This window comes from Anser brachyrhynchus (assembly GCF_964034855.1).
Source record: "Anser brachyrhynchus genome assembly, chromosome: 2".
In the NCBI taxonomy this organism is placed as follows: domain Eukaryota; kingdom Metazoa; phylum Chordata; class Aves; order Anseriformes; family Anatidae; genus Anser; species Anser brachyrhynchus.
The window spans coordinates 78,335,315-78,361,700 of NC_137695.1; the positions used below are offsets into that span (position 1 = coordinate 78,335,315).

At 34.1% G+C, this 26,386-nt stretch overlaps 1 long non-coding RNA gene across 1 annotated transcript in view; it reads left to right on the forward strand.

Annotated features, from left to right (window-relative positions):
* LOC308190565 overlaps nt 1–26,386 on the forward strand; it is a 54,209-nt gene that overhangs the window by 19,229 nt on the left and 8,594 nt on the right. The window contains exon 2 of the long non-coding RNA XR_013947328.1: nt 13,811–14,824. This is a non-coding gene — a long non-coding RNA (uncharacterized lncRNA). The remainder of the gene's footprint in view (nt 1–13,810; nt 14,825–26,386) is intronic.

The window sequence follows — 26,386 nt, forward strand, 5'->3', positions numbered from 1 at the left end:
ATGCTTGCAGGCACCGTCTCAGTGAAGTCAGCGGGATATAAAACAGGTAGATGTGGGAAGATCACATATTCCCAGACACACTAACTGCTCTTAAACTGAACATTTTTCAAAAGTGTTTCTTGACGTGGGTTTACTGAATAAATGTCTCGCATTTAGTGAAAAATTAGTGAAAGATGAACACTAGAAAATGAACGAAGGAGATGGTGATGACCCAAAATATCCTTCTTAAAGAAGAAGGATAAGGGAAGACACATATATGGAAACAAACAAACAAACAAAGGATAAAAAAGAAGAAATACCTCCTGTCAGACTAAAGCTAAATGCAAATAAGACACTGACTTTTTAAGCACCAGAATGGAATGAGAACTTTTATTCAAGGGGAAGTAACTTTAGTCAAAGAAGATTAAATAGGTCTGATAACAATATAAAGATGGAACTCTAAGAGTTGCTAAAATTCTGGTTGATGTCTAAGGAAGGTCTGAAAGAATAAAAAATGCCTCAAGCTGTGGATTCAATTTTCCTCTAACTCTTAAGCTTCCTTACAAATTCAGTATGTGAATTCTGGCAAGTAGACATTTCTACATTTCTTCCTGAACTTTTTTTTTTTTTTTTCGTTAAGAAAGAACATTGAAAAAAATCTTCAAAAATGTGCCTTAGAAATAAAATGCCAAATGTTTGAGCTATTTGTGGAAAACACTGTTGTTTTCTACAGATACTGAATTTTGAGAATTATGTCTACATATGTGCCATACATTTGGGGGAGGTTTGATATGGAGCACTCCAGAAATATGGCCTATTGGAATACTGCAGGGTTTCAAATGTCTGAGGAGGAACAGTTTTGTCTCAGAAGGGTAAAATTCTTTCAGATTATGTGTACATTGCTTTAGTAGCAATTTATTCATTCAATTTCAGTATCACAGAACAAAATGTTTTAAGTCAGTTGCACTCACAATTATGTATGTTTGCCTTTTCCCTGCCCAGAGAGATTCTAATGAAAGAACAAGTCACAGGTCCATAGAGGCAGATACGGTGGTCTCAGTCCAAGCTCAGGATTCAACATAACGTGAAAGTACAGTCTTAGCATTTTCAGGTACTTCAGCATTGCTAAAATATTTGCATTTGCATTCTTCTACAGTGTTTGAATTCTTCAGGGATTCTTTTGCCTGAACCTGACTTTATTGCATATCCTTTAGCTCCCAACATGAAACTCTGGTGGTTGTTTATTTCCAACAGAAAGTTGTACAAAAGATTTCAGTTATGCCACCACAACTAAGTGAAAACTTCTCTGATCCCTCTTCATTTCACTTTTTTGTTTGTTTGTTTGGCATTGGTGGCTGCAAGAGATGGGAATGGAAAAAGATAAGGGGTGGATATGCAAAGGAGACTCTCAGTAGCATATTTTGTTCACCTTTTTTATTTCTTTTCTTATATTCTGGAATCTATTCTTTTGAAAGCAGGTTTCCATGTATGAGAGTATTCATCTTTATCTGGTTTAATCACATTTTGTATGCCTTTTTTTTTTTTTTCCCCTAATTCCTTATTTTTCCTCAGTATTTATTAAAGTGTTTCATGAGCAGTTTCTTGGAGTGAAATTGTCATTTTGGTGAAATACTTTTGAATGATAAGAAAACACAACCCATTGATAAAAAAAAAAAAGTCTCATGTTACTAAACATGAATTTCTTGCTACAATGGAAAGAAAGTCAGGGTAGATTTGTTCTTAGCATTAGAGACATGCATACTCTTTAGACAGAATTTTTATTGTGTATTATTTATGTTTCTTTATTACAGGTATTTATATATATATATATTTAAATATCTGGGTTAAGTCTACAGATTTCTGCTTCAAATCTTGATTCCCATGCATGTTTATTATAGATGTTATTCTTAATCATCAAAGATGCAGTCCTTACCCCAAAATGTACTTTTCATATTTACAATGTTTATGTTTAATATTAATGCCTATTCCATACCTAGGCATTGTTGTCTGACTTCATTCATAAACAGATGTGACAATTTGGGTGATCAAATTAACTGTATTAATCAAGAAGACTGGAAAAGGAAAACACATCCTGCTTTTTTCATAGCAAGAGAAAAGGAGGAGCCAAAAAATATTAATACCTAATTAATTTGGGTTCATGCAATTTAGAAAGCTTAGCTTAAAATGCCAGGAAAACACTGTAACAAATATTCAAACTACACTAAGAACCTATAAAATCTGGAAACACATAATGGTCCTTAAAGTATTCCAGATCCAATTTATGTCAAATAAACTTGTTGTTTATTTGTTGTGCATAGCTTTTAAGTCCCTAGCCTTTGTTATTAATTTTAGACACAGTAACAAATGCATAAATCATGCGGCACAGTGTGTCTGTTCTTTTGTCCTTTCCCTCTGTTGGGAGAGGATGAGAGATCGAACAAACCACCTATGACAGATGTTTGTCATGGTACTTCATGCACTACTGAATGTCACTTGGTTTTGACAGTGATACAGCAACATAAGAATATAGAGTACAATACAGGTAGAATTTGTTTTTCAGCCATCTGTTTTTGTGGAAATTGATGGCTACAGAAGCACTTTCATACATTTTCTGCAAAGAGAGTATAGAAATAGAATAGAATATAGAAAATCAGAAAACAAACCATATTTTGACACAGCGTCCAAGTGTTAGCATGTTTCCATGCACAATATGTTACCCTCTTGTCATGACCCAGTGAGTGGGACCACAAATTGCGTAAAGGACAAACCCGTACTGAAAACAGAAGTGCAACTAGAAAATTTCTGAGGACTGGAGTGTAGAGAGCTTTCAAAAATGCCAGAAAAAAATAGAGATGATTCTTTTACAGTATTTGTGACAGCTGTAAGAGCAAAAGCAAGGCTTTGATGTGTAAGAGGTATTTGAACAAAGGTCCTCCTGGCTTTTCTATCAGTACAGGATAAGCCTTCACATTCACAGATGTCTCTGTAGAAGCAGCCAAAATATCATGAGAGCACAGTGTGTTCTGGACTATAAGCTGCAGAAAAGTCAAAGTGTAAAAGTGCAGAACTGAATATTGAGAAGCAGTGAAAGGATTACGATTTTGTTTTTGACAAAATAATTAAATAAACAAATAAATAAGCAAACAAACAAAAAGGTATATTCCATGGTTTGAAGAAGAAAGATAAAATTAACTCTGAGGAATGGACTAGTTTTGCAATGTAAGGATTGTAATGCAGAATTACTTTCCCTCACCTAAAAGACCTAATTATATGGTCAAAAACAGATAGGCGAACACCAAAACTAGTTTGCTTCTGTAACTACTCTGAAGTAGAGCAACATTTGGGCACTGTATAACCCTAACTCTGACATGTCCACATGCATGGCCCGGCCAAAGGATATAGTAGATTTGGTAGAGTATGCCTTCAAAGCTGAAGGATAATATTAAAAGCTCTCACAGCTGTAAGCAATCTAAGAACTGTGGAGACAAAGGAAATTTTGCTTATGAAAAGCTGGTCCAATTTTTGCTTGGTATAAACAGTTTCCACTGTTTCAATAGTTCAGGCAGAGTTAGGTAAGAGTGTTCTGAAAACCAGATATTAGAAGTCAAATATTTGTTATATAAAAATGCAATGTGAATGGTGACCAGACGTATTTACATAAGGCCACCACTGTTTAAATAACAGGAATGAAAAGCATAGCAAAGCTACACATAGTTTCAAAAACTCCTTTGGACAGTAGTTTTTAAAATTTTGAGGCATACACTTATGTTTAGTAAAAATAAATAACGTGGGCTCAACTATTGAGAATAGTGTGTGCGATTTTTGTTGTTGTTTCTGTTGTTTTGTGTTTTTTATTTTATTTTTATTTTTTATTTTTTTCTGGAAATTTGATTCTTAACTACAGGAATAATACATGCTACGTTAGATGATGTGTTAACAGTGGATATGTGGATAAGAGAATTTTTCACAACCAGCAAAAGAAAACAGTGATGATAAATTTCATCTGAAAATTGTGCTTAAATTACTGCCCCAAAACAATGATATTTATAAATACAAGAATTATCTCAACAGGTGTTAGTTGGCCTGCATAGTATAACCTAAGCACATAAAAATTATGGCAGCATACATTAGTTCTGGGATTGATTCTGACTAATCAGAATGGCTGGGTATGGGTTTCTAAGCAAAGGAAGTAGAAATGCAAGTATGTATTTGAAAACATTCAGAGATATATGATTGGTTTTTAGCATTTGAAAATCCATTTGTAATTGCCTATATCAAATAGGACAATATAAGTATTAAAATCTATTGGCATTCAAGAAATAAATATTACAGAAAAAATATTTTACCATCAGTAAATTTATTTCCAATATAATGATTCATAACTCCTGATCTGGCAATTCTGATTATTTAATTGTTATGAAAATAAACTAAATAATTGAATAAAAATAAAATAAAATAAAATAAAATAAAATAAAATAAAATAAAATAAAATAAAATAAAATAAAATAAAATAAAATAAAATAAAATAAAATAAAATAAAATAAAATAAAAAGGAAGCCTCCTGTATTATAATACATAGCAGAATCCTCCTAAAGGGGCAGAAAAGCTCCTCTGTGTGCAAGGCATTTGGGCTAAATGCACAGTGCTCTGGCAGCTTGTGAGTAATGTAATAACTTCCAGGATCTGGCACAAGAATGAAGAAATACATCAGTCCTCAGGCTGCTGTGTGTGGTGTAGTGGTCAGATTTGTCCTCAGTATTTCTAGGACTTGTTAAATAGTGCCAAGTTGGAATTTTGCTCTCTTCTTGCCTAGATCTGTGAAGAAGAGTCCTGTCACAATGGTGATATGTTTGTTACTTCATTAAGGTAATATATGTGGGTGATTTGACTTTTGTAAATATTTAGTAAATTATTCTACCCATGAAGATAGAATGTTATGCTGATTTATGTCTTCCTTACCCCAGTCTAATATTTCTAATGCCAAAATAACATAATTTGCTTATAAAAATGCAGCAAGGATTGTTTAAAGAAAGGGTTAGCAATTTTCAATAACTAAGTTTTAGATATTTAGACCTTGCCACATCCTGAAAATAAAACAAAAAATCCATGTCTAGCTTAAAACTGGTACAGGAAAACACAGCAAATTATTATTTTCCTCTGAAAATTTATAAGTGGGACTTCTCTTAATTCAAGAGCACAGATATCTATTAACTCTGTTCTTTGTAATGCTTACTTTTTTGTCTGTAGATTTTTACATGTGCAAGGAGAGTGTTAACAGTTTTATGTATGTATGCCTATCATTAAAACTCTTCTGTGTACAGTAAAATTAAATGCACAAATGACTGAGAAAGCACAACTACAAGATGAAAGAAGCCCTTTACTAGTCAAAAACCTATTTACACAGTACTTGAAGTCTGAGTGAAGAATGTTTCTTTTTTTGTTCATTTGAGCTATATGCAACTGAAAACAGAAGTCTATAAAGGAAATGGCAGCAAACCTACATTTATAATACAACAGCATAAATGGCATTACTAGAACACTGCAAAAGCTAGACGAAATAAAATATATTAAATTAATCTTGGACATGAGTGCAAAGAGTGTTTTTTTTTTTTTTAAACAACAAACCAAATAAATAAATAAATAACAGCAACCTGATAGCTTGCATTACGCTGTGAAATTCAGTGTATTTATTCCACTAGCATAATATTTTTTTTTCATTGAAAGTAACCCATACTCTACAAAGCCTTTTTAATAATTACTGCTTTTTCTCATCATAAATTCCCCAGTCTTACAGCTGCAGATTAAACTTAATATTCCCATTTCTACAGATGTCATTTGACTATTCCCTCTACTCTTCTCAGTTCTTTCAAACTGTATATTCATTTGCCACGATTGCTTCCTTGAAAAGGTCATATGTATGGATTCCCTCAAGCAGCACTCACATAAACACCTTTTCAGCTGTTCTTTGTAAAAAACTCTCTTCATTCAGTGGTTAGACTTTCAACTCAGTTAATGCTTTCTTTTCCCAGGTAAAAACATAATTTCCTTGCCAAAGCATGGAGCTTTATGAAGAGGTGACTGGTGGATTTTGCTTTTTAAGATGTCACCAATCCTATGATAGCTGCAGACAAAATTCTATAGTATCTACAGACAGGAATTTCAAAGGACCCCATACAAGTTAGACATGAACTCTAAATCTCAATGAGTATATACCTTTCTTCAGTACCTTAGAAAATTCCATCTACAATTTAAGAAGAATACTCAATTTAATTCCAGCAGTTATTCTAAAAAATATTAATTTGAAGCCACTTTTGAATTCATAAATATAAAAGCCTCCATTTTGACAGGATCAGGATTACAAATTTGATGTCTTTCAGCTTGGCCATGCTTGACCATAATGCAATACTATAATTAAGGTTTTTATAGATTTTTTTTTTTAATTTCTAAAAAAAAAAAAAAGAGAGAGAGATTAATTATATGTGCTTTGTTTAAAAAGCAATTAAAATATTGGATTAGAAATGGTTTATATTTTCCAAACCTACTGTAATAAATATTCAGAAAGCAATTTAAAGTATTTATACATGATGTCTTATAAGTGCTATAAGTAAGTTTTTTATATATTGTTTATTCCTACTGTCCTCTGTCCATTAATCCTTCTCTAGCTGACATCCCATGAATACCTTCAAATTACTGGATTGGAAACAAGCCTTCTTTTTTTCTTTTCCATGAATTTACCACAGTACCCTGTCAATCCTTTGACAAACATAGCTGAAAGGAAGCTCAATAAAAGCAAAATTAAAGCCCATGGGAAGGAGTCACTTTGGAGCAGCTTGTGAAGGACTATACTACTGTATTTATTTTGATACATGAGCTTTTTCATCTTATTTTCTCCACCCGCCTCCGCCCCATCCTGTTGAAGAGGGGAGTGAGGGAGTGGCTGGGTGGAGTGGCTGGGTGGGCATCTGGCTGCTGGTCAGGGTAAATCCTGTACAATGACAAAGTCTACTTTCATGCTTGTGGTCGACAGCCAATAAAGATGAAGGCCCAGCTCAAGGAAGGTCTTTAACCACTGCACTCTCTTCCAAAGAGGAAAATAAGGAATAAACTTTAGAAATTATCTGCTAAAAGCTTACTGTTCATATCAGTTACAAAATACATAATATTGTAAGAAGTGGTATGTAGCATTAAATAGAGTAACCATTAGATATGTCCCCTTTTTCCTTTTGTGTCGCTAACCTTTGTCTCCTGTTCTTTCATCATTCTCCTCATTACAATGACAGAGCATTCTCCAGACTCCTTCCTTTCTATGCAGCATAGTACCCATCTCAAGTAGCTTCCAAGTAAACATCTCACTTCTCACATTACTCAGTCTGGTCTTGTCAGGCTCAGACAATTTAATGGTTTTACCTTCTCAGCAGCTAGGCAAGTTTGAGATGTAAGAAGGAGAGAAATGTTCTTTGTTAGAAAGACATTTCTGTACTTATAAGTGAAAATGCTCCTGATGAATCTCTACTGAAAAGAGATTTAATCAATCTTTAGGAAAGACATTCATTTTTCTGAAAGTTTCTTTACAACTAGAAATATTTTTAATCTGTTTGTTGGCATCAGTTACCATAAAGCATTACTTCTTCCTGCACTTATTTTCTTTTATTTTTTTTCCCCTGGAAGACTGTTTTGTAAGTATTCCAAAGTTCTGCTAAGAACAGAATGTTGCAACTATTTTGCAAATTATATATTGCAAAACTTCTCCAAGAATCACAGATTTTTGCTCACCTTGAGGTAGTAACTTACCTGAAAAACTCAACTACTGAAATATATGTTATCTTTATGCTGTGTTACTGTAGTAACCAAAGTCATCTGAGGCACTCGATGCTGTTGAATTAGAATCGAAATATTCTAAAATTAAACTCCAAAGATTCTTAATATTTTTAAATTACAATATATATGTATATGTATATATAGATAGATAGATACAGATATATAAGGTTTTAGATTTAACATTTTTATGTGATTCACTTCTTTTGGTAGCCTGAGAGAGACTCACTTGTATTATGCTGCAAGATGTGATTTTCTTGATCTATGACTTTTCTCTGCCTTTTCCCTGGACATGTGTCAAGAGCAATGAGAGGGACTGTATGATAATATTATAATTTTATGGATCAGGTTGAATCTCTGCTCTGAACGTTGAAGAAAGTGCATTGTTTGCATTCACATCAGCTTCTTCACATGGCCTACTTTAATTCTTTCAAATTGTCTGTATGTTTATTCAGATTTTACAACTGGGAACACTGCAAACATGAGATATAAGTATTCAAAAGAGATGAAGTATTTTTATTCTCTTTAACATATCATTTATATGTATCCTGTATGCAAACATGTATTTTGAACTAGACTTTACAAGAATGTTCTAAATAAGCTGTCAGGAAAAAGTTAGTATTTTATTTGGCTGTTTTCACACAAAATTTAACACAGGACAGAATAAAAAGTAGACATTCAAGACATATATGAAAAACATTAATATATACACACCATAAATGCCAGTTAAGGAAAATCCAGAACTAAAACAAGCATTCTATTTTCAATTATTTTATGGCTTAGTTATTGATTCCTGATTTGTCTATGTTTTACGTATCAGGTTGTCTGTGGACATCAGGACTATGGACAATCTGATACATAAAAAGATCAGTCTGCAGTAAAGTGACATGTCCTTACTATATACCCATAAGTACAACTCTCAGAAAAGATGATCAGGATTAAAACTTGAATTTCACTTTGCTTCTTATTTAAAACAAACAAACAAAAAAACCTCCAGCTATTTCAAACCACTTGGATAAAAACTGAATTTTCACTCTAGCCACATGAAGAGTCATGGAATAATAAAGTAATCTGAAACCTAAAAAAAAAAAAAAAAAAAGTACATGGTTAACTTCAGTGCTTTCAGAAAATTAGCTGATTTTTTTAACTCTAAAAATTGTATATTTTTTTCTAGTGGTGTAGTCATGACATACTAATTAAGATGAAATGGTGGAATTTGCTGATAGTGATTAGATAATGTAAGTAATCAAATTATTCTTGACAAAATGTTCATAGTTATAATGGAAAAACACTGTGATATTATTGGTACACTTTTTTTATTTTACCTTTGTGGTTCTGATTTCTTTACTAATGTATCAGGACATTTTCTTACTGACTTCAGGCACAAAAATCTATTTAGGCACAGGAATCTATTTCAGGGGCAAAAATTTGTTTGTTATTTGAATTTATGATACGTTACTTTTCCAGTCAGAAAGACAGAGCAGATGTAAAACTGGGAAAAAAAAAAAAAAGAGTATTTTTTAAATAAAATTAAAATTAATGTGTGCTTTTTAAAGTTATTGGTGACATAGGTATTTTATTATAAAAAGAGTTTCACACTATATATTTTTGTACATTGCACTGTAAAAAAAAAAAAAAAAGCAATAAATTCATCCCTAACGTATTACATTTTAATAGATGCAGAATGTAGGATTATGAATCTTTCAGAAGTTATTTTAAACTTCTCAGTGGTGTGGAGTTGGAAACAATATTTATTTTGGTCCTTAGGAGTGACAGTTTTATTTCAAGTACAGCTGCAAGATATTTTTTTCTTACTAATTTGATTTGGAACATCTGATATAAATCACCTTTTTTTCCTGGGTTTATTAATGCAAAACAGTCAATTCTTCAGAGTATTAAATAATAATAAATACCTCCTATTCAGAGAAAAGCAGATCATATTCAGGAAAATGCAAGGTGTCTTGCACTTTTGTGTTCCATACAGACTGGAAATGCAAAACTTCTTGTGTTTATAAATGAGAGAAGACATACAGTAGCAAGTTTAAGCCTTGATTTTTTCATGCTCAAATTCACATATTGCTAAAGACTAACATATTAGTTGAAGGCAAAATGACAGATCTCTTTATTATCTCACCTACAAAACTGGAATAATACTCCTTTTTGACAGCATATGGATATTCATAAGGGGAAAATATATGTATTGAGGATATCTTTGTATTTATTTTTAAATTTCAAATGATTTTTATAATAAAATCATTTTTCCACAGTAAAGGCAGAGAAAGAAAAATAGAGGTGAATCTAGATATAAATATAAAATGAATTCTTGTTTTATATATCTCAAATAATTTCTCCAGGATAGTGAGTAGTTTTAAATCAAAAGAATATTTCAATTCTTTGGATGCTTCGGGAAGAGAAGTTAAATTGCAGAAGCAAAGATTTCATGCAAGTGTTGGAAAGTAGATAAAGAAAAGCTTATAATGAAGGTACAAATACACTATGCCAAAAAAGAAGAGGAAGAAAATTCTGATATTTAAACCAAAGGACAATTACAACGGGAACAAATGGGGATATTTTATTGAACTAAGTCTAGAAATTAGAATCCTAATAATCAGCAGAATGAGGTTCTGATATTACATTCCAACAGAAGAAAGAAAAAATACAGTTTTAATGCCTTTATTAGAGGGACTTCATGATATTTATTGCCTGTAGTAACAAGACAGTGACCCAGAACCTCTCCTGTAGTATTTTATGCATGACTGTTTTCTTGCTAGTTAATGGCCAATGAACGGTCCATCATTGTTTCCAGAGTGCTGACTCCTGCAATTCGAACACTTTTGTTCTGTCAGAAAAAAAGAGGAAGCCTTTTCTCAGCCACATAGCAACTTCTTCCCCCTGTACTTGGCCCTGGTGAGGCCACACCTCAAGTACTGTGTTCGGTTTTGGTCCCCTCACTATAAGAAGGACATTGAGATGCTCGAGCGTGTCCAGAGAAGGGCAACGAAGCTGGTGAGGGGTCTGGAAAACAAGTCTTATGAGGAGCGGCTGAGGGAGCTGGGGTTGTTCAGCCTGGAGAAGAGGAGGCTCAGGGGCGACCTTATCACATTCTACAGGTACCTTAAAGGAGGCTGTAGCGAGGTGGGGGTTGGTCTATTCTCCCACACGCCTGGTGACAGGACGAGGGGGAATGGGCTAAAGTTGCACCAGGGGAGGTTTAGGTTGGATATTAGAAGGAACTTCTTTACTGAAAGTGTTGTTAGGCATTGGAATGGGCTGCCCAGGGAAGTGGTTGAGTCACCATCCCTGGAGGTCTTTAAAAGACGTTTAGATGTAGAGCTTAGTGATATGGTTTAGTGTAGGACTTGTTAATGTTAGGTCAGAGGTTGGACTAGGTGATCTTGGAGGTCTCTTCCAACCTAGATGATTCTGTGATTCTGTGATTCTTTTATCTCCTTCATCTTAATACATAGATGGAACAGTTCAAAATGCTTTCCTATTATATCTTCTTTGCCCCTAGTCCTGCCAGCTTCCCACCCCATATTTATTTTCACTACCAAGTTCATGATCCTGATTTCTAACTAGCTGCTACCTGGCATCTTACATGGTAGCCACAACAGAATTGGTACACAGACAAGAGGGATAAAGTATGGGACAAAGATGCCTTCCTTATCCACTTCATACAATGATGCAATATAGCAGCAAGATATCAGCTAAACACAATCAGTGAAAAAAAGAACACCAGAAATCTGGTCTCTCCCAGGTATATAAGCCATCCCGTTACTGATTTTTAAATCTAATGTCTCCTGATTAAATAGGAAATGTGAAATGGAAGATAATTTGGTAAGTATCCTATGAAGATAAATTTCACATCTACAATTACAATTGTTGTTCTATTGTAATTATACAGCAATAGGATCAGTAAAATTTTGATCCTAGTGAAAACATTTAAAAATATGGTGGTTTTGCCTTTACAACATGATAAAATGACTTTTCCAGCTTAAGCTGCACTAGTGAATTCAGTTATACTTTTGAATAAATTGATCTGAATATAAAATGCTCTGCATTGTAGCATCCAACATAACTGAAAACAAACAAACAATCTTTCTATTAAAGTTATGTGCTCTTTTTTTTTTTTTTTTTTCTTTTTCAGTCAGTTGAATGTATCCTGGCTATTTTTTAAGCAAATGATTCAATGAATAAACCAAATGGGGCTTTGTAATAAATCTGAGTTTAATCTTAAGAGTTTAGTAGAAATAGTAGCTTTATATCAAATGCAAAACAAGCAGAGAACTGACAACCCCAGGAGTCTTTCTTGAGCTTTAAGGTATTTAATGGCAGCTATTGTTTCCTTAGTGGATACTGGGAGATCTAACCCTTTGCTTTTCTCATGATCTAGTGCTAATTTAGGAAATGCCTCTGGGTGAAATCCATTTCAGAGAATAACAAAATGAAAACTTCTATGCAAATATTATTGTTTTATTTTAAAACCTCATTGTCTCGTTCCCTTCAAAATTCATCATGGCCATGTTATTTTTATTTTTCTTGTAATTTCAACAGTTGCTAGCTAGTAGGTGTCTGGATATACTTACCCTTTTCAATAACCTGTAACATTCCAATAAAAAATAAACTTATCCTCATTTATGATCCTCTTTTTCTACACATATTTGGGGCAGAATTCTTTCTTTAGATCATGTTGATTCTTGAGTTTTTTTTGCAGCTCAGCAAATCCAAGTCAAGGATTGAAACTATAAATTTTGCTGATATTAAAAGGGATTCTGACATGGTAAACTAACTCGGATTTGGAATTGATGAAAAAACCTACATTTTCTAATGCAAAACTCAAGAAACAGACAAATGTTCTGATGACTTCATAAAAACACGAATATTCTGCACATGACAGAGTAGAGATTGTTGGAATCATTTCTGGTCTCTTCTCTCTGATACTGCAAGGGCTTATTCCAACGTCATGATTTACCTGAAGATCCTGACTAAAAAGATTAAAATAGGTTTGGGATTCACTGTGGAACTGTGGGAGATACATTTTGCACCTCCATGCTATTTGTTGGTTTGGGATTACAAAATGGGTCAGAGATTTTTTTTTTTTTTTTTTTTTTGACAAATGAATGCACAGCAGAGCAAAATCTTGTTTTATTGACAGATCAAACTGCCACTTCTGGGAGTACTCCTCCATTTAAATGTTGTGAGTGGCCATACTGAATTTTCTAGACAGGCACGGTTTTGTTTGTTTGTTTGTTTGTTTGTTTTTATCCAGAAAGCTAGATATTCAGCATGAAACCAAGTTTTCTTCCTTCCCCCATGCTAGCATCTAACTCACTTCTGTGCAGACTTAGATGTAATAACACAAACACTTCAGTCACCTCAATATAAAGAGTATTTATAATTTTAGGGATTATCAGAGTCTTAAAATAGTGTTAATTACTCTGGCAAATTCAACTGTGGGCTTCCTACCTAAAGCTGACCAGAGTGAATTCCCTTACTTACAACAGTCTTTGGATCTGACCCAAATCAGAAGTTTTATATTAGACACCTCTGCACCCTGCTGTCAGCTTTCACCAAATTAAGCTGAGTGCTGCTAGTATCCATTGAAGAAACAACAATGAAAACTCAAGAGTTATGTGCTAGACATGTTGTTTGGATGGATGACAGAGGTTGATCAAGCAGCCTCTATCTTGTGATATACAGCCTGGAAAAAGAAATCATTGTGTTTTAAAGATGCCCAAAAAAAAAACACTTGGTTGAATGCAGATTCCTGGCAAGCTCTTTATATGCCTGCTTAAAGAGCTAGCTTTAGGTATGACTCCTGCAGTTAAATCAGCCAAAGCAATTAACAGTGCTTTAAGCAATATGATAATCCCTGAAAATTATGAAAACCTTTTAGAGTAAATACATGTTTAAGAGTTATGGTAAATCAGGATTTGGGCTGTCATTCCTTTAAGAGTAGATCACTGATGTGAAATTACTACAGGGTGCTCCAAAAGCTGTTTCACATACCCTCCAGATGCTGGTCATGGGAAGCTACCACAGGGTGGAAGGCTCCAGCCTCAGAAGGGGAGACACATTCCTCTGTTGCTGCACTGGAATGGGATCGCTCCACTCACTCCTGGGCTCAAGCCAAGGAATGGTGCTTTCCTTCGCAAAAACAACATGCACAGTGACTGTATCCAGCCCAGACGCAGTGACAGTAAGAGAATCACCTATTTTGTGTTTTTGCTCCTATACACTTCTGCACATATCTGTGCTAAACTCCAATCATTTCCTTGATGGCCTTACATTCATCTTATAATTCCTCCCACAAAGTATCTAATATCAGTAGCAGGCACTATTAAATTCAAGAAGTGATTATGATATGATATTTTGCCTTTTGGGTGGTGGGGTAAGGGAGATAGAGAGGAATCAGTCTGGTGTCAGACATTGTCTATGACTTAGCCTATGAGTTAAAACTTTGTCATTAAAAGCTCTCCTGAGTAAAATTATAACTGTGCATTTTTGCTGGACCCTATTGAGAAAATTGTGCTCAACACCTATTTCTCAAGGGTTTTTAATTTATTTAGAAAGAAAATGAGTCTCTTGGAAAAAGGCAACAGAGCATTTCATGAATTTAAAACAATCAAATGGGTTAGACCTCTTAATGGGTGGGTTTATTTCTTCTGCATCCCGTGAAGCTCATTTTAATTTAGTGGCAACTGTGACAGTACTATGAAATAATAAAGTGGATTTTGTAATACAGCTTGTTTCTCCTCTTTTAGGTTATAAAGAAATATATGTATTTATGCATAGAAGTGCATGCTGAAGCAGACTACCACTGACAGCCTTAATATTAATGGATTTAAATATGACTAAAATTATCTTTTGTAGTACCAAAGTACGAGTTGTTCATTAGGAGGTGAAATTCTGTAATGCTCTGTTGGTTCCTTACAGCTACTTAATAAGCATAATTGAGAACATTTGTCACGTTCATCTCTTTCTGGACATTCCTGGATTTCCTTCCTGCCATTTCTGATGCTCCTTAATGGTAAGTAAAGCAGTCTGAGATCTATTTAAAATTATATAAGTATATAAAATAACATTCTGGATTTGTGATGGAAGTTGAGAAAACGCAATTTTACACATCTCTAATATTAGGTGATTGTTGTTATTAAGTTTAATTGTGGGTTTCAGGTTTGGATGCAAAGTGCTACTTTATGGATGGTTGTTCTTTGCTAGCAAGTCTGCCATACCACATGCCTAGGCACACATACTACTTTCAGTAAATGAGAGGTCTGGTTCCTCTCTTTTTATCAATATTCCAGCACATACTTGTGCTGGCATTTTAACTTCTCTACATTAATGGCAAGCAATGAAATAACTGCATCTATAATCTATAAAGTCATCTTTAAAGACACATTCTGTGTAAATTATATTAATATTTGGGGTGAGGCAGGTAGGAGGCTAAGGGGATATGGAAAGGGCACAATAATGCAATTAATTATCTGCTTTAACTACACTACATTTTAAACTTAAAATACTAGCATTGTAGGTTAATAAAGAGCACACCATCAATTACTTTAATGTTATTATATTCAACCTATGATACATCTATACTTAACTATGATTTAATTACTTATTTTCCCCAGCTTTTAGATTATATTATTTTTAAGTCATAGGTTTATTCTGTTACCATACAGCATGTAGCCTGCACACTATGCTTTCACAGTTATGTTTTCTTTATGTTTTTTGATAATTAGGTTATAATAATTTAATGATGTCTTATGATGAGATATTTTTTATGATTATTGGAGCACTTTAAAGAAAGGCATAACCATGCCTTGTTTTTTACACTTCCATGAAATTCAGTGAACTTAGCAAAATTTGTAGTAATCTTGTAGAAAGGTAGAAAAAAATGCTATTTGGCTGATACATTATAAATGATAATGGCTATATTTAAGAAATAAAAAATATATAATTGACTTGTTCATACCTACCTACTCTCATACCTACCATACTGGTCTGGCATTCAGTACTGTCATTTTAAGATATTAGGGTAAGTGATGAATTGGTAGATTTTTTTTCTCTCTCTTTTTTTTTTTTTTTGTAATTATGTACTCAAAATGGCCTAAACAGCAAGTGCAGAAATAAAAACAATCTTCTATGACATTAACCTAAAAATATTAGCATGTAACCTTTTGGGTCATATTTTGCACAATTATCTATACTACCTATGTAGATATAGCAAATGAGAAGAGGGAAAGAGGTTGAGAGCAATCACAATAATAAGGATCTGAAAGAGTTGAAGAAATAAAAGGGGGAAAGAGAGACATCACACATACACACACAAAAATCAGTAGTTGCCAGAATTAAAAAAAAAAAAAAAAAAAGGAAAAAAAAAAAAAAAAGGAGGGGATGCTTTTGGTCCATTTCTAGATAGAAGTTAGCAATGTTGTTACAAATGTTGTGATAAAATGTCCTTCCAGATATTTTTGTGGTGTTTTGTCTAAGTACAGTTTTTGAAGGAAGTAGAGCAGGGAATAGGCCTTGGATTTTTAAAATTCTGAGCAGTGTTATAACCAGATTGCTGACACAAATTCCTTTAAAGAGCTAAAATCTATGTTGTATTGAAGACACCTTCCAACTCCCTGCCCCCAACCCATCCAATTTTCATCAAATATTTAAATTGTAATGTTTATGTTAATTTTAAATTTTATTTAATTTTTAAAATTTAATGTACAGAAATTTACTTTTCCTTGTAAAGTACAGCTTTAAGATCATTGATCAGTTCTCTGTCATAGCAAGAAAACATGGACATATATACAAAACGGTCTAAAAGATTTTGGAAAAAAGAATCCCTTAAAAACGCATACACACACACACAAATCATGGTTCCTCACCTGTGGAATTTATTTTTCTTGGGCTACAACAATTCACAGACAAACAAGAAAAGATGAAATGTGGGGACAATGTGCTTTCTTCATCTTTGGCAAAGGCATAACTGTTACAAGCCTGTAAATGTTCACAGCTCAATAGTAATTTTTAAATACTTGAGATAGTTCAAAATAACTCGACGAGAATAATTTCAATTTTGAGAAACTTTTCTACAGCCAGTGCCTCAGGGAGCTCAATCTTCTCAATTTATCAAAGAAAAAGTTGATTGGATTTTGAATATCGATATAATAAAATGCTTCTCAAATCTAGCAGGTAGTGTCATGTAATAAGATAAGATAAGATATAGTAATATAGTAATATATAAATATATTAATATATATATTAATATATATATTAAATATATATATTTTTATATATATATATAAAATATAAAAATATATATAAAATATAGTAATAAGATAGTAGCTAAAAGTAAGACAACAAATAAAGACACATTTTTAGGAATATGATTAAATAATCATGGGAAAATCTTGTCAAATTGGTGTTAGATTATTCACTGATGGACACTCCAAAATCAAGATTGTTTGAGCTTTATTCTTTCCTAAAGACTGATACTCCAATTTGGCTGAAGAAACTTTAAGATACAGTATATTATAAATTATTTTACAACAATTGGTTTTCTAATCTATGTATCTACTTCCAACCACAAGACAGGAAGAAGTTTACAGATATAACAGCAAATATGAAAGATAGACATAAATCTATTTCAACAGCAAATACTGACAAATCAGGGAAGTAGTTACCAAGGATCAAAGGGTAAGATAAAAGCAGCTGTACAGAATTCGTAATGTGAAGAGTAAGATACAAAGAACCGTAGGGCTTTTCTGATGCTCGAACCTACCTATTCCCATAGTCTGCAGTCCCAGTGACAAAGCTGTTTTGCAATCTTAAAAAAAAAAAAAAAAAAGTAGTTGTTGTATTTTTATCACATTTTTTATCTCATAAAAGAAAAAGAGATAGCAAAAGAAACTGATGAATAGCGGTGTTTGCCCTGGTCCAGTCACATGACCAGCATCGTCATGTTGTTGGCTATGTTATGTACATTTTTGCTGGTTTTGTTTTTGTGACTTTTTTTTTTTTTGGTGACATTGCAATTCATGAGAAAATTATAAATGTATTTGAATAACAATTAATTTACTGAGTAGACTTTAAGGCTGTTTTGGTGTAACTTATATAATTGTCTTTTTCCCTCAGTTCCAACACAGAAATATAACAACTTGTTCAAGTGAAAACATATCTGTATTTCAAAGCATTTTAAAGGGCAGCATGATTCTGGTAAAAAGCAAGATTTTGGAAAGACTGGCAGTATACCTAATGGGAGTAAATAATAAATCCTCTACATGGGTTTTCACAACAAGCACTTATAACAAATGTTTCAGTTTCAAGCCAAGCTCTGTTAATTGTTTTTCCTTAGTATCCTGAGATCACAATTTTTAACTCTCTCTCTGAGATCTGGAGACCAAACATTTGTCAGCTGCCCAATTTGTTGTGAAAATGTTAGCTCTCAAGTGAAATTTTAGTGCTTCAAAATGTCTCTTTTACATTAGACTTTTTTGCCTCTTATAAAATGTGTATTCCTGTGAGAGAACACAAAAGGATCTCACTGCTTAAAGTCAAATATGTTTTGTAACTGAAGGAGAAAAGAATCAGAGAAGCAGATTTCTGTCTACAAAAACGAAGCAGCTGGTCATCATATTATTATGCCTCACTTGTGTTTTTCTGTGGAAAGAAAAGAGGCACTTTTTTTGGCTGATAATATTATATTTGACAATTAATTGCTTACCATAATAATTTTCTGTTTTACATTGCTAGAATAAGAAATAGCATTGCCTTGGTATCACTGTACTATTTGTTCAGATATACAAAATTTAGAACTGTGTTGGGAATAAAAATGGCAATATTTAGTGTCTTCAAGAATAGTTCATTTTTTTCTGTGGATCATGGAAAGATGATATAAGTCCAGCTCAGTAGTGGCCAGAAAACTTTTGTTAGAATTAAAGTTTTTGAATTCCTAATTCCTAGTGGATATATAGCAACACAGAAACCTCATCAGAATTGCATCTTTGTGGAATAAACACAGCACTAGTTACCTATAGGAGAAAAAAAAAAAAAAGTTATTTGTTACTTGAAGTCCTTATCTAGTACTTCTAGGAGTTTCAAATCTATATGCTAGACAACCTCTCAATATAATTATGGGCAAATTGCCTATAATCAGACTCAGGTTCTCAAAGAAGGCCTCAGGCAAAAATTAAATTCCTAAATCCAGAAATATAATCACAAATGCCCTAACAAGTCTAAGAACATCATGCACTGATATTAATGTTGCCTTGGAACTCACTTCTGCTTTTCTGCATGTGGATAAATCCTTCAATTCTTGAAAGCCCAGAGCTTCTCAGCACCTGGCTGACACATTGTCACTGCCACAAAGCGACATTCCTCTCCTGCAGGGCCCAGTCCACAAATGACTCTCATACCATCTTGTCAGCTGCCAACAATGCTAACCAAAGAATGCTAAACACAAGCATCAGAATCCTGCTCTTCTACTTTCTCACCAACCCTTTAGTTCTTTTCTGTGGAGTTGAACAGCTTTAATGTGAAGGAACAAGAGCTTTATTTCTACTTTTATAATGGCTCATATTTTGGTCATTGCAGCATTCCTCTCAGAGCAGGCAGAAATAAATCTAGTCCACCAGGCAGGGTCTCTGACTCCCAGTCTTCCACGTGTTTCCTGTCTACCTAATCATTAGGTGGATTTATTAGCATGTACTCTCTCTATTGACTCTTTTAGGATTTCTTTCCTCTGCGCTGTCTTTTGGCTATCTCTAAACTGCTGTCTTTTTACTATTTAGAATTTTAAATGATCAGCTATGTATGTAACATGCAACTCTCCCCAGCTACCTGATGGTGAATGTAGGTGCCAGAAGTGTTTTGGGACGCATTCTTCATGTGTGGCTAATGCACCTTAAAGTAGGTGATGTACTTTTCAGTGAATCCTAATCTATGTTCATTTCTTTAACCCGTCTGAACCTTGCTTCTCTTTCTCCCAATCTGACGTAGTAAAATAGCACAAATTTGTTAGGATAACTATATTTAAGAGCTTCCAGTATTCAGATATCATGATACTGGGAAGAGAATAGTATAGACTGGAAGAAAACTAAGTAGGTTAGTTATGCTTTTATATCAAGTCAGTCATATCTGAGGAATTAAAGTGAACAATTGTTTTTGCTATTCTGCAAGTAAAATGCAAAATAGCAAAAAAAAATCACAAAATAGAAAAAAGTTTTCACAAGCAAATCTTATTAAAATTATATATACAGAAAAAATGCTGAAGATTTTAAGATTCTTCTGCTTTCTTTTACACCTAATTTTACCTGCTTATAGAAGGGTGAAAGGGACATTTAATTGATTTTTTTTTGAAGTAAAATCATATTTATAGTTATATTAAAATTGCTTTGAACAATCTACTTGTTTACTGCATTAATTACCTCTTTTTTTATGGTTTCTTTTTGCATTTTGGTTTATGTTTTGGAATGTCATATACCTTCAGTGAATCATTCTCCATTTTGTTATCGTTAACTTGAAATAATTTATGGGCTGTTGTCATGAACCCTTGAGTCTTTTTATTTCATTTCGCTATTTATCTTCCCTCAGTCAATTCTAGAACCCTTGTGTCATTTTTGTTGAGTATAACTTATTCATTCGTTTTTTTCATTTCCTTCCAAAATGTACCACATGACTGTCTATCAGGCAATATTTATCTGATTGCAAACCACTGTAATTCATGTTCTTCCACAAGTCTATTGTTTGGTTTGTCCATCCCTAAATTAAAGGTTTAAGTAGCAAAGTATATAGTACATTTCTGAAGCACTACTTCCAAAGAAGTAAACAAAAGTGCTTGACAGATGATAAAAAGTGGAGTAGCATTTCCTGATTACAGTTGGTCTCCACAATATCCCATTACTATTATTGTGTTGTGTAAAGGATTTTTCTGTATAGCATTGTGACTGCTATAATAGAAAATTGCATAGTTTCCTGTGATGCAACTGTGATGCAACTGTGTGCCATGTCTGTCCCAGACAAGGTGGAGTTTTCTTCACCATTATCATTTATTAGCAGAAAGCAGTGCTAGAGAGTAATTTGGCTAACAGGCCATCACTGTTTCCTGTCACACCAAAATTATATCAGGGAGTAATCAGAGTATTTATGGATTTGTCCTAAATAAGAGTCTTCGCTTCATGCTGATTGCTTTCTTATAATTAAGAGCTTTGCAAGCTTTTAAGAACGTGTACCATTTTCATTTTTCGCTACCAGAACACACATCATGTAGCCCTAATTGCCACATCCCAAAGAAGAAAAAAAAAAAGTCACAGATGATGACCGCTGTAGGTCAGAAGAAAGAAATGTATTGTTGGGGAAGACATATCACTTTAATTTAATTTAATTTAATTTAATTTAATTTTAAGAAAAGGAAACAGGAAGCAAGAGAGAATTGAAAAAGAAAACAGAGAAAGACTAGGAAAAGAGAAAGAAAAGGAAATCCTGATGTTACATTCAAAATAAAAAGTGCCTCTTGAGCAGGGATTCTGTGCTGATTTACAGCCATCTCAACTCATGCTGGTGGTGGAGCTGTGTGTAGGGGCTCCAGCTGGCCACACTGCCAGCAGCTGCCTCGTGCCCTGTGCAATCACACCGGAGCCAAATGCAACAAATAGAAGCTGCTGGGTTCTCCTGGGAAGGCTCACTAGGGTCACTCCTAAAAGGAGATGAGTTGACCGAGAGGTGATGAGTAGTTAGCAAAAAACAGAAGGCTCAAACTCCAGAGGCAGTACTGTGGTACCAGCATAAAATTCAGCACCGTTCCACTTAGTTAATTCACTCACCAATACGTGTGTCTGACTCATTTTACCCTGGGAATTGTTGACAGTGTGGCTATTCAATATACAAGAGCCTAAGATACAAGCTAGATAGTTCATGCTACAAGTGATGCACCACCAGCCTCCTCTTCAGCTCCATTAGAAGGTTTGCAGGAGATGTCTGTAGTGATACATGCAGGTTTTCTCCTGTACTCACTGACGAATATTTTAATGTTATGCATCATGGTAGAGAAGGATTTCCCATTTTGCACAGTATTGCCACAGTTCAGATCAAGGAAACATTCTGGGTTCAAATCCTTTCAGGATTTGCTGGTGCATTCTTGTCCCTTGACTCTGGACCCCAGGCCAGCTTTAGGAGATAGTGCAGATTTCATTATTCTCTGACTGCTCTGGGGAGAGGGACATGATGAGATTTTTGCCTGTAGGAAGACTACATTTTTCTGTATATCAATTTTCTTCCTGGTTAATTTTGGCTATGTGGATGAAGGTAGGCTTGTGGAGTCACTGGTATATATTTATTTGTTTGTTTATTATTATTGTTATTATTATTTTTGTTCGTTTGTTGGTTCTGTTCTGTACTTGTCAAAATCAAACAAAGCAAGGGGTAGGTATTATTTCCTTCTCTATATAAATCAAAAATGTAATCAGTTCAGGGATGCTGCTCACTGCATGCTTGGTGATAATAAGTACCATTTAATGTTTTATTTGCTTCAAGGGGAGTAACATATTAGTAACAGCTATATAAAGTGATCTTTCTCAGAGTCACTTCAGCAAAACAGATTCTCTCAAAGCCCAAAACCAACTGCACCACAATTTAAAAACATATTTCTCCAATTTTATTGTGTTGAATTTTAGCCTCAGATGACACCCAATATTAGTCGTCTAGTTTGAATGAAAATATATTTAATTTTAAAATAAATTTTAAAAACTCAGAAACATATGCATAATTATGGTGTATCTAAGAGTTTCTTACCCTTGTTTGGTATCTATAAGATTTAATGCTAAATCTACCTAATATAGTTTATGACAGAATAAAACGTGACTTGTGGTTAAACATTCTGTAAGATCCTTGCTATTAAGAAAGTGTTAGAAAATTAGCTTCTTTCTGATACTAACCCCAAATATCAAACATTCTCAGCTCAGAAGGGATTTTTCAAAGAGCATAAATTTGATTTATGCCCTTACAAGAAATTTGAATTGAAATTATGGGGACTACTTCTAAACTAATAAATCCCCATAACTAAGTTATCTTTTGCTTGCTATGTAATAAGAATAAGGGAAAACATTTTACAGAATCCTTAGTGCTATACGTATATATATTTATTCTACAGATATTTGTCTTCTGTGCTGCAAAACACATCATTTTATTTTTATTATCTTCTCAATCTAATTTCTTTAAGATTAATGAAACTTCTATATTGGGGAAATTTTGTACCATCCTGATGAACTTCATGAATTCTGAGGTAGAGACATTCATTCAATCTAATACATTAGAGCACAGATCTACAAAAAGACAAAAATACCTAAAGATGAACCTAATCCAAGATCTACAGAACTGGGTCCTATTTCTGACAATGTCAGTCTGTAATCATTTAAGGATGTGAGATAAACACAAGGCAAGTACAAACTGACACTTCTCCCAGTGTCTACATATGAATTCTGGTGTTGTGCTATATTTGCACTTGCTATGAATAACAGTATATATTTTTGTGGTTATTCATTGCAGTGTGTTCGATCAGTGCATAAGTATAGGCCCGAAAGAGTTAGATGACTGTCTACATCTATACTTTTGCGACTACTACAGTAATTTGCATATTCACACGTAATTAATTTTAGCTTGTTCACTGGACCATGTCTACAAGCTGCTGACATTAGCTAGGTGGTCTGTTGCTGAAAGCATTGCCGTGCTGCTGAAACAGTCTGTGCTCTTTATTAATGTCATCCATACTTTTGGATTTGCACAGATGTATGTAAGGATGTGATTTTACTTACAGTACATCTGCCATTTTGCTGGCGGTGCATCTGTTATTCATATTTTCCTCTGGGTCTTGTTTTGGATTTGCCACTGACAAGCTCTTGTGCCTCAGTGTTATCTGTGTTTTGAGGGTGCCTGCTTCATATGCCGGTTCCATAAAAATAGATATTAGCCTGGCTTATGCCAGTTTTGTATTCTTTTAATGCTCAGTGTACAGATTTATTAGGTGTCATAGACTTTTGATGAACTGATGAAATGATAGTTTAAGTTATTTCAATTTCAAATTATTTCATTCATGAAAGTAATCCAAGGACTTCACCAAAGTTCAGTTCTGGACTGTACGGCAAAATCTGCAAAACCAAGGAATTATTATCTTGTACTTGTAGATGGAGAATGACTTTGGTTCTGTTTCCTGTGTCCCTAAAGGACTTTGACATTGTACTGGCTGGGATGGAGTTAATTTTCTTCATAGCAGCCCATATGGTACTGTGGTTTAGATTAGTGATCAAAAGAGTGGTGATAACACACCAATGTTTAGGCTACTGCTGAACACTGCTTGCACAGCATCAAGGCCTTCTCTGGTTTCCACTCTGAACAGCCCAGCAAGTAGGCTGGGAGGGGACACGGAGGGGATAGCTGACCTGAATTGACCAAAGAGATATTCCATACAATGTAACGTTGTGCCCAGCAATAATAATGAGTGGGGAGTTTTTCCAAAACAGCCATTCATCAGCAACTGACTGGGCATCCATCTGCTGGTGGTGATTGCTTTTGCACCTCTGGTATTTTCCTTGGTTGTAATATCTGTATGTTTATGGATAATAAATGGTGGAGAACAGCCTATTATGTAAAAGGGTGTTCTATGATCTGAGATATTTAGAAGTGATTTATACAAACATATAATGGTGATATAAGGGGATATAACATATAATATTTTCAGCATGATTTCAGGTTCACACCTGTTTCTGTAGCAGTATCTGTCACTGAGTGTTAATGTCAGAAAATAATATACTGAAATTTACATCAAGTATGTGCCTAATATTACATTTTTAAACCCTTTATCACAATGAGGATATGTAGTATTTGCCAGTTATCCTGTCTTTCTCCTTATGAATCAAATATAAAGGAAGGGATTAAACCTGCATAAGAGGTTTTTACACTCTATGGTTCTGTGCACCCTTGCCATAACTCATTAAAGACATTTTCCAGCACTGGAAATTCCCCATTGTGCTAAAAACTAAGGAGAAGTGTACGTCCTCCATTGGATGCACTTCAAGGTGCACCTAGGATTTCAGAAGAGTGTTGTGCAAAGACCAGATGATTTGGCACTTAGGAAACTCATGTTCTGAAGAGGAGACCCAGAAATCAACACCCCCTGCAGTAGAGTTGCAGGGCAAGACGACTGTACTCTTCCAGGGCAAAGGAACTCTTTCAAGACCTTATGCTTCCTAGAAATGCATACTTAGCATAGAAAAGCCACAAGGAAGTGAGAAGTGGTAGGAATCTATTTATTTATCTGCTTCATAAGAAGCCCTCATCTCAAAAACTTCCTCAAAACTGGGGCTGAAATGACAGGAGTTTCAGAAGTAATCAAGACAACTGTTAGATTTATTGATGTATGTCATGTTCAGAGGCTAAAGGAGCTTACTGTAAGGATGGAAGGAGAGAGAAGGAAAAACTGAGTAGATAGGCTCAACTGGATAGGCTGCTGGTCTAAATCCATTCTTCCCCTCCTGCAATGACCATTGAGCATATTTTCCTGTTTTCAGAGAACAAGCCATAATAAAATTCAGCTAGCATATGAGCACTTTTGCTTGTTTGGAAACCAAAATAACATACGCCTAATGTGAAGAACCTATGAAGTCTTTGGGACCAATAGAACCTCTAAGGGTTGCTGGTCTGAGATCAAGGTTGATAGGAAGAATGGCCCTGCAAGAAGATAGCTGGCAGTGGGAAGATTTATCTTAAAATGTTTTACTCAATCCTACTTTCCCAGCTTATCTGAGTTTTCCTCATGTAAAGAGCTTCTCTGCTCTAATGTATTATTTTGCGTTTTAGTAAAACCTAGCTGTAGAGATCCGATACATTTTGTTCCAAAACTCTGGCCACCTCAGGTGCATAATATGCTAAAGCTTGAGCTACTGTAAACAAATTATATTGAATAGAGAGAAGAAAGTTTTTGGAAAAAAAAAAAAAAAAGCCTTTGTTAATTTATATCAATTAAAAGCCCATATATATCATTGTTTAATATGCACACATTTAGAATGTGAAACAAAGTTCCTCATAAAAAATGCGTTTTCATGATGATAATACCTTTATTCCAGTGAATGTCCTTGGAACCTGTGTGTACTGTCAACAGCATGTGTCAGACTTTTTTCCTTTGGTATCTCTGAGGATTTGAAAGTGGAAATTAATTAAAGCTTACACACAACATTTTCCCCTTGAGCTACTCAATATGCTTAAGTGGCATGATGGGGTACCATCCATTTTTCTAAAGCTGCTCATTAAATAACTCAATTTGGTTTAAGCACACATCATATTTTTTTCATAACTAGCCATAATTTCTCTCCTTGACTGCCTAACCTTACTCCATCAGGAGATTCTGACTTGTGTAATTAAATTAGCTCTCTGCCTCCAATAAGAGAACAACATGAAAACGTGAACGTATGCTGATGTCAGTATCCATGAACATAGAAAGTTACACTGTTTACAGATTTATCTCGAAGAAAACTGCCAACTTTAAATATCACCAGGGTTCCTAAGGTTTTATTATCTAAAAGAAAACAGTTATTTACAAAGTTAAAAT